Here is a 12,327-nt window from a genome sequence, read left to right as displayed (position 1 = left end):
ACTGTCAGTTTGAATTTTGCTCCCAGTCTACATTTATTAGAAATTTTCTTCACACCCTGTTCATCACTTCCTGTTTGCATAACATTGTACATATCCGACATCCGAATATCATTTAGGCAAATAAGGTAAACCTACAGTACACCGTCACTGCCAGTGTCATTTAGGGTGATATGATGAGTTTATTTTCATAAAATATTTACTAGTGCAACTTGTCCAGTGTGTGTAAAGCAGCTGTAATGATATCAGGCGGATGAGCTACTTTACGCGGTGTTGATTAAACGAGGATTTCCACTGCATGCAAATTACTTTTTACATTTAGCAGGCGAATAGTATTAAGCAGCATGGCTTTAGTATGCTTCTCCACTGGGATACAATGCAGAATTTTGTAGATGTGTTACATGATTCACATTCACTAAATTAGAACTGAAAATGCAGGTTGGTTTTAGTTAAATTTGACAAACTTTAGAATTTTTTAAGGGTCTTAATAAGTAGGACCAAAACTCAGATTTATGTGTCAAATATAGAAGAAATAAAGTTAAATGTTTACTATTCACTGAATAACTCAGTGGTCATCTGTTATTCAATAGCTGATCCATTTGCCTTTCTATGCACCTGCTGTCTGGTAAGTTTTTCCTTGCAAAATCATCCTCTGTCATACAGGAAGTGAAGCGTTTTACATTTCTGACAGCCGCAACAGCTTGTGTAGAATAATGTCGGGAAATTGAGGAGTTAACATGATCTGTATTAGCAACTTTGGCTGAAGAAGGAAAGAACATTAACTATAGAGACTCACACTTCATTCAAAAATCTTCTTCAATAAAGACATGAAATCTCACAGTTTTGCATTTAAACAAAGTCAAATAAGTCTGAACTAGTGTCTCTCATTAATTTACAGTCTTATTATTGCAGTTATAGTCCAGAGCAGCTGCCAATGGAGGCTAAAACTCAGCCCCCTCTGGGACAGCCATGCAGAGCTAAAAGGCCCTGGCTCCCACACAGCCATGCAGCAGGTGACCCCCTGTCCTAGAAACAGTTGCTATTTAGACATGATTAGCAATGGGTGCAGAGAGAGTCATTGTTATTTATATTGTGTTATCCCTGTGTTTGTTTCAGAGGTCGAGGCCAGCGAGCATTTCTGCTAAGTCGCTCCACTCGACGGCCACGGCTGAGAAGTTTGGTTTATAACCTCTGCAAAGACACAACCGTTTAATAAACAGACACTCACTGTGGGCGATGGGTATAAATATCAGGGGACATCATCTAATACCCTCAGTCGTGTAAATCCATCCATGTGTATGATATGCTTCCATTCTGGGATAAGGTCAGAATTAAATTGGGCTCCCACTGCAGGCAGAATGACAGTATTTGCTATTCTTGAGATCATTATCTCAGATTTCATCAAAGCATGAGGTAAACCAAAATTGCACACGGAGCCACTATACATACATATCAAGCACTATAGTAAGATTAGAGACGCGTCATCACTGACTTTAAGCACTATACACTTGAGTATATATGCAAGCAAGTGAGACCGAATGTTTAAATTTCTTTGATTGCTGACTACAATATTTGGTTGTTGCTAAGTGACCGTGAGGATGATTCACCCCTCCTCAGGCGAAGGGACATGCCAACTTCAATGAATAATACTGAGCAGACTAGCCCAACTCAGAGGAAATCGTGTTGTTATGAGTTCAGTGATGTAGCTGTTATTGTTAGGTGTAAACCATACCTCTCCCAGTAATCTGTCAGAGCCGCTGGCCTCCTCACACAGGCAACCCTTACAGAAGACATTTGTCCTTCTAGCAGATGATTTTTTTTTTTTTTACTGCCTACAATCATAAGCTAATTTCAGTAGTTCTCAGCCTTCAGATGGAACTCCCCTCAGGGTTGTGAGATGGTTTTGAAGAAGGGGAGTATTACAAGATGAGTGTTATAATGCAAATAATATAATAATCATCAATAGTATCATTTTTAACACATTAATGTAGTAATACACTGACAATTGGTCTTATTTATTTATTTTTTTGGTGATTTCAGGCAGCTCTTTTGTTTTAGATGCCATTTAGCTTTTTAATAGGACACTATTTCACAATTTGTATTACTCTTGATTTTCTAATCACAAGAAGTGAATAAGTGTTGTTCGAATTTGAAGACTTGAAACCTGAAAGGGTTTGAAGTGTCAGCTGAAGTGTATCCTTGAAAAGAGTTTAAATGTAAGTTGAAGAGCACTAGATGAATAAGCAGTGGAAACATTTCAAATAGTTGAAATAGCCTACTGAAACAGCTAAAGTATTAGTTGAAGTCACAACACAAATACCGAATTAAGTTAAAATTACAAAATGATAAAATAGTGGTGCTGAAAGGAGTTGAAGTTTAAGGCTTAGAAATAGGTTAAAGTCGGTGTGTGGATTCGGTTAAAGAAATGATAAACTACAAGAAGATGTCAACTGAAATGTAAACACTCACAGCAGTTAAGTTAATTGTGTATGAAAAGTAAAAGTTGTGAAAGAGGTGAAGGCATTTTTTGTAGTTGTTTAAAAGACCTGAAAGGCTTTGAAGTGTCAATTGAAAATGAAGCATTAAAAAGAGTTGAAATTGTCAGTTGAAGAGTAAAAGATGGAAAGGGAGGCAGCATATCACATATCAGGTCATACTGTAACTGCTACTAACTGGCGTAAGCTACTTAGTAGCAGTTAGCCGTGCAGCTAACCGGAAAGGACTCCAAAACCTGAGCCAAGCGCGTGGGCAATGAAACCGGCCTTTTGTTTGATGACAGAGAATATAGTACCGAGGTGATTTACAGCGGCTCCGACCAGGACCATCAGAGAGGTTGTGACAGAATGTAAAGCCAAACACATGACACATGTGTCACAAATATGGCGCACAACCCATCCTCCCGCTCTACAATGGCGAAAAAGCCCAGCAAGCTCTGACTGATATGTGCTGGGTCCAGGCTACAAGGAAAATAGCACTCATGACTCTTCCCAGGACAAGCCGGGGACCAGTGTGCTGGTAGCCTTCTCCATCCCTTTCTTGTTAGGTAACACATTCACCATTCTTTTTCTGTTAAGAAACAGGAAGCACTCATTACATCCTGCTAATTTAGTATTAATTCCTCGTCAGCCGCAGTCCGCTGAAAACAAAAGAGGGCCAGATAATGTTTTTAACAAACTAAATTTAGCTTTGTTAAACATTAAGTCTTTGGCAGGAAAAACATTTTAATCAGTGATTTTATAATTACTCACAATGTTAATTTCATGTTTTTAAATGAAACTTGGTTGGACCAAGAAAACAGTGCAGCTGTCCTTATCGAGTCTACCACTCCCAACTTCAGTTTTATGAGTGAAGCTGAGAGGAGGTGGAGTTGCCATTTTGTTTAATGACTCCCTCAATGCAAAAAGATGTCTAATGGGAATTTTGCTTCTTTTGAATATGTGGCTCTTCAGCTGAATTTCACATCTCAAGCTATTTTTCTAAATATCTACAGGCACCCTGAATACTGTGCAAACTTTTTTGATGACTTTGGTGAACTGCTGTCCATAATCTGTATTGACTTTGACTGTGTGGTTATTGTTCGTGATTTTAACATCCATGTTGACAACCCCCAGGACAGAGGGACTAAAGAACCGTGTTGTGTTTGATAATTATGGACTGACTCAACATGTGACGGAGCCCACACAAAATAAGGGGCACACTTTGGACTTAGTCATCTCCAGGGGTCTGAACATTTCCAAGGTTGTGGTGACTGATGTTGCTCTCTCTGATCATTCCTGTGTTTTCTTGAGAGTGCTATCTCTGTGCACACAAATGTACAAACAGAGGTAATCACAAAACGGCATATCACTGAAAACACTACAACATTTATTGAGGCTTATTGAGGCATGGGTCTCAGTTAATGAGCTTGTAAAAAAATTTCAATTCTAAAATTAAAAATGTGCCATTGCTCCAGCTAAGTTGAAGGTGGTCTCTGGTAAGAGAAGATCTCCATGGAGAAATGCCACGCTGGTAAGAACTCAAAAAAGTGAGTGTCGAAAAGCTGAACGCAGGTGGCGGAAAACAAAACTCCAGGTTCATTATGGCGTCTTTAAAGAGAGACTTCGCATTTATAATTTAGAACTGAGAAATGCAAGGCGGTCCTTCTTCTCTGAAATCATCACCAAAAACACTAATAATGCAAGTGCCCTGTTTGCTGCTGTCGACAGGCTAACCAACCCTCCTGTGTCTGTAGCCTCTGAACTTCTATCCACCAGGGCCTGCAATGAATTTGCCTCCTTCTTCACAGACAAAATTCAAACAATTAGACAAGCAATCAGTGCTTCCATGTCAGGTACAGGATATGTGTTGTCCCTGTGTAAACTTAGAAAAACAATTCATATAACATGAGACAATTTGATTCTATTAACCATAAAAACCTGGAGGACATAATACAACATCTGAAATCCTCCTCATGCTGCCTTGATATTCACCCAACAGGTTTCTTCAAAAATGTTTCTAAATGCATGGCCTCAGATCTACTACAAATGGTCAACATGTCTCTGCTCTCAGGTTTTATCTCCCACAGGCCCTGAAAACTGCAGTCATTAAGCCACTCTTAAAAAAGAGCAATCTAGACAGGTCACTAATGAGCAATTATAGGCCCATATCAAATCTCCTGTTTTTAAGTAAAATCATTGAAAAAAGCAGTTTTTTAACAGCTTAGTGCTTTCTTGGCACTAAATAACTGTTTTGATGTCATCCAGTCAAGATTTCAACCACACCCCAGCACTGAGACGGCTCTTGTTAAGGTCTTCAATGACATCCATTTAAACACAGAATTTCAGTCTTAGTATTATTGAATCTAAGTGCTGCATTCGATACGGTTGACCACAACATATTACTAGACAGACTTGAAAACTGGGTTGGACTTTCTGGCACAGTACTAAACTGGTTAGAATCCTACTTAAAGGGACTACTTAAAGGGACTACTTTGTGTCTATAGATAATTACATCTGAGCAAACAAAAATGACCTGTGGAGTTCCCCAAGGCTCCATTCTGGGTCTTCTTCTGTTTAACATCTACATGCTTCCACTGGCTCAGTTTATGAAAAACAACAAAATATGTTACCATAATTATGCAGATGACACACAGATTTACATAAACATTTCACCATGGGACTATGATCCCATACAGGCACTGAGTGACTGTATTGAGCAGTTCAATTAAACAAAGATAAAACTGAAGTTATTGTGTTTGGAGCCAAGGAAGAACGATTGAAAAGTCAGTGCTCAGCTTCAATTGGTAAGGTTAGGAACCACAAACCAAGCCAGAAATCTTGGTGTAGTCATGGAAAGTCAGCCTACTATCACCTGAAGAATATATCAAGAATTAAAGGACTTACGTCTCAGCAGGACCTGGAAAAACTTATCCATGCATTTATCTTCAGTCGACTCGACTACTGTAACGGTGTCTTTACAGGGCTCCCTAAAAAAGGACCTAAGACCAAAAAAGTGGATCACATCACTCCAGTTCTGAGGTCTTTACATTGGCTTCCTGTACGTCAAAGATTTGATTTCAAAATCCTGCTGTTGGTTTATAAAGCACTGAATGGTTTAGGACCAAAATACATTTCTGATCTTCTGCTTCGTTATGAACCATCCAGACCTCTTGGGTCGTCTGGGACAGGTCTGCTTTCTGTCAAAACTAAACATGGAGAAGCATCATTCAGTTTTTATGCTCCATATATCTGGAACAAACTCCCAGAAAATGTAAGGCTGTGGATTAATGTCATGCACTGCACTGTGACTTTTACTGTCCTGTTTTACCCTGCTTCTATTTCCTATTTAACTCTTTAAAATGTATTTTATCCTGTTTTATTTTCTATTTCACTCTTTTAAAAATGATCTTTAAATGTGTGTTTTTTTCAATTTCCCTTTGTTACTTTTATTGTTTATGTAAAGCACTTTGAATTGCCTTGTTGTTGAAATGTGCTATACAAATAAACTTGCCTTGCAAAATATTTTCACATCTAACTAGATGAATTAAGGGTTTATTTCCACCAAAGCAGAGCTGGTAGTTGTTGGAAGAGTGGAAAGACTAACCAAGATGGTTTTGGTGAATTTTATTTTGTTTTCGTCGAGTTTGAATGAAGTGTGTTTTACGATGAGTTAACAAGGCAATTTGTTCTGTGAAATAGAGAAACATAAACTCAGAAGGTGTGCGGCTGTATTTTTCTGTTTAATAAGAAAAATAGGTGTAAGAGCTTTGTGTGCACTTGTTAACTTTACGCTCACAAACACCTCCCAGCTGAAACTACGGGGCTAACTTGTTAGCATGCTAACATCAGAACAGATACTTCATCACATTCTGTTTGTTTTAAACTAAAATTCTTATCATCATATTGTGTGAGCACTGCATAATATTCAGTTAGTCAGTATCAGTTGAGCTGAAAGTCTGGCGAACCCTAGGTAAGAAATTGACCTTCAAGTGTTAATTGAAGTGAAGTCCTGATAGGAATTAGTGCATGCGTCTAAACTAAAAGAAGATGTCAGTTGAAGTGTGTGGTGAAGCATAAGCACTGAAAGCCTTTGGAGTAAATTGTGTTTCGACAAGGGCTGTCCCGTATAGTTCACTTCGTTCTGCTTTCAGTCTGTGCCACAGATGCATAACTGCGGGTCAGTGTGTCTGTTTGACTGAGGGCAGGGCCGAGCCACGTACACACAGCATCACAATCAGAAAACGACACTCTCTTTCTGTGATTAACCGCTGTACTCGCGTCACGCTCCCCATTTCACCTAAAGCTTGCTCGACTACGGCTGCCCTTGTGCCAACTTTGAATGGCATGACCCCAAATGGCGAGTCTACAAATTCTACTCATTCAAGTTGTTAGAAAAAAAGATAACATCACTTTATTCAAATTCAGTATTCTGTTTGAGAAATAAAAATTTAGCCCTGGTTTCAACAGTGGAGGTCAGAAGAGGTGATATATTTGCTGTTTTCAGTGAAACCATTAAAAGAATGGTTTCATTGAAATGAGCTGAAATGTCAGTTGAGGACAAAGATATGAAAGCACTTTAAATGTCACTTGATCTGTAACCGCTGAAAGCTGTTAAATTGTCAGTTAAATGTCAGTTTCTGTCATTTCTGATTAGCTCTGATTTTGTGGCATATGTTGTGTTAACTGGTTTTTGGCCTGAACACTCTGTGTTTCATCTGAGTGAGGCTTTTCTTTCTTTAATAAAGGTTACACATGTTTTGTCACACATTTATCTGTTGTATGATGCCTCTGTTGTCCAGTATCCAAACATGTAACACAACATGAAAAGTAAGCTCTCTTTTACTTAAAACAAAGAGTTACAAGTTATTAATTTGTTTTTGGACTTCTGACACAGTTTAACGTGATTAAAATGTTAAAGCAATTTTCTTATGTTGGCGTAATGCTGACTAATAAAGACTTCCCTGTGTGGAGATAAAATCTAAGATGTGTTTAATTTACATGTTGGGTATAGTCACTGATCTTATCAGATCTGTATTATTATCAGTATTAGTATACCGGGGAGTTCTCTCATCATGTGATGTTTCAGATCTAAACTACATGTCAAACTCTGAAATTTATGTTTGTCACATGCTGTCAGTACTTACAAAAGTTTAGACAGGAAATCGACTTTCCATCCAATAAATCAAAAAGTAAACAAAGACATTCAGTGATGGTGTGACAGTATTTCTGAAGGAGGCACCATAATGCATCGACAGACTGGGCTGAGGTTTTTTTATGGGCTCTCAAAGCTCAGACAGTTTGTACAATGATAGTCACACAGCCCGAGCATTAATGATGAACAGAATGTTATTTTGGAAAGCTGTGTCAGGTCTTGCTCATTCAATTAAACTGCCTAATGAAGCTGATGAAATAGATGTAAAATGACAGTAAGAGAGATAATCAGCTAATAAAGTTTCAAGAGGTTACACGTTTGAAGCTGTGCTGTGCTGTGTTACAGCCAAATGGACTGGAAGCTAATAAATATGCAGAAAGTAAAAGGGACATAGGTCGACAGGCTGTTGAATCTCTGGCAGTGTCCCTCCTTGCCATTGCTGGACATGTTGTTTTTCAAGCTGTTGAGTCTGCAGTGGGCCCATCTGTGCTATTCCCTCTTAAAAAACCATCAGTAGCAACAATATTCCATTTTTTAAACTGTCAGCATTGAAAGAGAAATGAAGTTATTGCCCAGATGGGATGAAATACAGGGAGGGAGGGGCAGTGTTTTGCATATTAAAGACTAAAAACAATTAGTAAATTGGTTAATTTGTAATTCAAACAATGTCTCTGGGTCTTTGCTAAATGAATGTAAGTATGACAACTGGTTTCCAAGGTTACACGAAGTTGAGATCTTCCTGCGCTGCTCTAAATGTGACATTGAGCCTGCAGATCGCAGAAGACAGGAAGTGGTTTGGGTCTTTCATCTGGGCCAGCGAATACTGCACCACGATCACTCAAGTTTTCCATGCCGAGCACCTAAAAAAGGCTAACCACTTGACTGTGTTTTACATCAAAGATTGACATTATCTCATTTCGTGTGTGGGATCACTAAACAGATACACAAAGCCACACTCTTGTCATGTTTTCCATGGGCTGACATTTGTGAAGGAAGAGGTTTCTCATTCTGTTAAGCATTCAAAATGAAAATAATAAAAGCCTTGTAACAGTCTCATCATTTTAACATCTACCTGCTCAGTTTCTTATGACAACAGAATTGACAGATTACCAGTATTAATGTAATTTTGGCATCTGTCAGTTGTAAATGTAAAAACACAGATGGTTAAAGCTCAAAAAGGACATAATTAAATAATCAAAACGAATGTCTTGCACTGCAACAAAATTATGTGCAGTAGTTTTTTTCACTACTCCACAAATTTATTGAGAGTTTGAAGTCTGAAGGTACAGAACTTCATACTCACATGATAACACAATGCAAACAAAACCTATGAGATCATATTTGGTCATTGGTTTTAAAGCATGCTATGCACCTAACGGCATAGACAAGCAACCCTGCCTTTTCCCCTGACTTTACCTTCAGGGCCAACATCAGGTTAAAACTTTAAAAAAATTCGTAGCAAGTAAAGCATGATTAAACTTTTCTATGGTTATGCTTGGGTACTCAAAGCACAGGAGACAGGATGTATTTACTTTATTAACATATAACCAAAACCCATATCTGACCCTACACTTAACCAATGAGCTTTTGTTGCCTAAACCTAACCACACACACAGTCCTGTACTCTACCCAACATCTCCCCCAAACCCTGTCCAAACACTTCACAAACCACAACTTGCCAATGAACATAATTCAGACAGCAATTGCATTTCCCTAAAATGTATTTAGAAAAGCTTATTAGTAGTATATAATAGTATACAAGTAATTTCTAGGAGACTGGATTGACTTAAAGCTGATTTGGTTCAGAAATCTTTCATCCTACTTCTAGGAACCAGCATGGCTTCCTGTTAGCATCTGAATTCTGCTTCATTGTTCCTGATCATCATCACTAACATGTAACATCATAATAACCGCAAACCCCTGATAAAAACACCAATCTCTTATCAAATTGTTTTCACACTTCTTAGAAATCCGTCATATCGTCTATGATCTCAGCCATTCACTCACTCTGTTCTGAAAAACAGCCCCATATTGCAGGAGATCCAAATATGTTGACACCAGTAAGAGAGAATATTTGGCCTAATGAAACCAGCCATGCAGGCAGAACTGGTTGAATTTACATATCTGGTCAGGTCACGTTGCATCCACTGTTTGAATTCCCAACTGATCTCTTTAAAAGCTGTTCCAAACGTCTGCTTCTTATTTTAATAGACTCTTCACTGCTGTATAACAATGTCTATTACTGAAGTTATTACTGTGTTTTTCACACAAATACTTTCTGTTGTAATGTCACTATTTTACTTCTAGTTTCAGGTACCACTGGTATTTCTAAACACTCACAATAGTTATGCAATATAATGTCAATGTCGCTGTTTTCAGCTTTGGGACGAAGTAGTACTTGGTGGAAAGTAAAAAGTACCCATACAACAATCTATACTCAACAATCTATGTAATACTCCATTACAAGTACAAGACTTGCATTCAAAATCCTACTTGATTAAACGTTCATAAGTATTATCAACAAAAAGTACTTAAAGTATCAAAAGTAAAAGTAATTATCTGTGTGACTTATATATTATTGTTTATGGCATTATTATATATGATGACTCATAAATGTGTAAGCAGCATTAAACTGTTGTAGCTGGTCAAGGTAGCGCTACCTTGAACTACTTTATATACTGTTAGGTAGTTTAGTCCAGTGGTTCTCAACCTAGGGGTTGGGCCCCTCCAAAAGGGTCACAAGATAAATCTGAGTGGTCATAAGATGAATAACTGGGTGAGGAAAGGAGAAAAGCCTCTGATACACACATCTATATTCATTTGAGAATTTTTATCTAATCTTTGTTTTTTTTTGTTTTTTTACAATTTTACCTCTTTGGGTCGTATCTTTAACAGTATTTTATAAACTGATTGTATGTTTTTAATCTGAAAAGTAACTCGTAACTTCAGCTGTCAGATAAATGTAGATGGAATATAAATATAAAGTAGCATAAATGGAAAACACTCAAGTATCTTAAAATATACAGTATGTACGTGAATGTACTTAGTTATTTTCCAACACTGTGTGAAGGAACATATAATCCTTCAATTTATCTGAATATTTTTAAATCACCAAATTTGGAGATGCATACAGTAGTTTGGACTGGACGGCAATGATTTCATAGAGGCCAAAATAACAAAATTGCCTCTTCAGGTTTTCTTTTTGTTCTTTAAAAGGATCAATTTCACATTTATGATTTTAGATGTTATATGAATGAACACTGACATTTTTAAGTATATTAAAACATTCACATTTTGTGGCCCTGAATTAGAAAAAAAGCTTTTGAGTCTCTTCTGAAGGCATGGGGTGCCTGTTCACTTACCCTTTATCACAAGTGAAACAGGAGACACTGGGAATCCAATCTGAATAGGCTTTGATCAGCTGTGTCCATTTATAAATAACCGTACAGAGGGATAATAATAGAAGCAATAATGCATGCCCTGCATTGTTTCAGCTTGCCAATGAGGATAAATAGAGAGCTCAGATTATATTTGGGGTTTGAAGCCAGTGAGACCCTTTCACCGCAACATGGGTCCTGTCATATGCGACGGTGCAGTCAGCCAACTTGGCACTTATTTAACAGCACTCCTGCCAAAGACACCTACTTATTACCACCAATAATGGTGCCTCCCTCTCTCCAACACAGGTCACTTTTGTTGTCTTACACAAGCGAACACTAACTTGTTTATTATGTTTTTTTTATTTCATTATGTTATACCACAGTTACAGTAGGTTATAGTTTGGTCTATCAAGGTCAATTGATATTTTTCAGTTGATGAAATGAGCAAGTGAAACTTCTGCAGTCTGTCAGATCTGTGTGACTCTGAAAAAATACGAAGTGAGATTAGGAGATCACAATCAGAACAAAAGTACATATCCAAGTAAATCACACTGCCACTGCTGCCATCATTAAACTTGTTTTATTTTAACCATGAATTCAGTTTACCTCAGTTTGGTTATCATTGGTAATAATAACAAGAGCTGGTATTGTCAGGTGTATCTCATAGTTTTGTCATACAGGTTTATGTCATATTTAAATTGGAATGAGTCATATTCAGTGTAAACAATACTGATCACCACCTTCATGCGCTGTGGGAAATATCAAGGTATTGATGGAAAATATGGAGAGTGTGTAGTGTTCTGACACATTATCAACAAAGTAAAACTTTCACAAAATAGATGCATATAATGTGTACCCTTTTGGATTGTTTCTATGTTTACACTCCTTGCCAGTGATTGAAGAGGTAACAGTTCCCTGAGGGAAAACTAGACAGACAGAAAAGAACAGAACCATTAGGGAATGAATATGAAATGTGAAAGTAGTTTGTTTGTTCATAAAGGTGCAGAGATCATCTGGCAATATCAGCAGGCCTTCGAGTTATTCATTTGGATAAATCTGTGCAGAAAGATGAGTGAGGAAATAAAAGCACACGGATTGAAAAGATAAAGGACAAAGAGATTTTTCAATATAAAGACATAAAACTTTGTAGACCCATCGTAGACGTGTATGTTTGAATTTGTTTTGGTACTTCTCTATTATTTGATTTATTTGACCTCTTCCAAGAAGGTCACAGCTTTGGTCCCAATTGTTTGCTTGTTTCTATTCCATCTATCTATCTATTAGTTGGCAGGATATCTGAAAAACACAACATTTATAAATA

The sequence above is a fragment of the Micropterus dolomieu genome, linkage group LG10 (genome assembly GCF_021292245.1).
Source record: "Micropterus dolomieu isolate WLL.071019.BEF.003 ecotype Adirondacks linkage group LG10, ASM2129224v1, whole genome shotgun sequence".
NCBI classification, from domain to species: Eukaryota; Metazoa; Chordata; class Actinopteri; order Centrarchiformes; family Centrarchidae; genus Micropterus; species Micropterus dolomieu.
The sequence above is the reverse complement of the archived record's forward strand: the minus strand, read 5'-3'. Positions refer to the sequence as shown.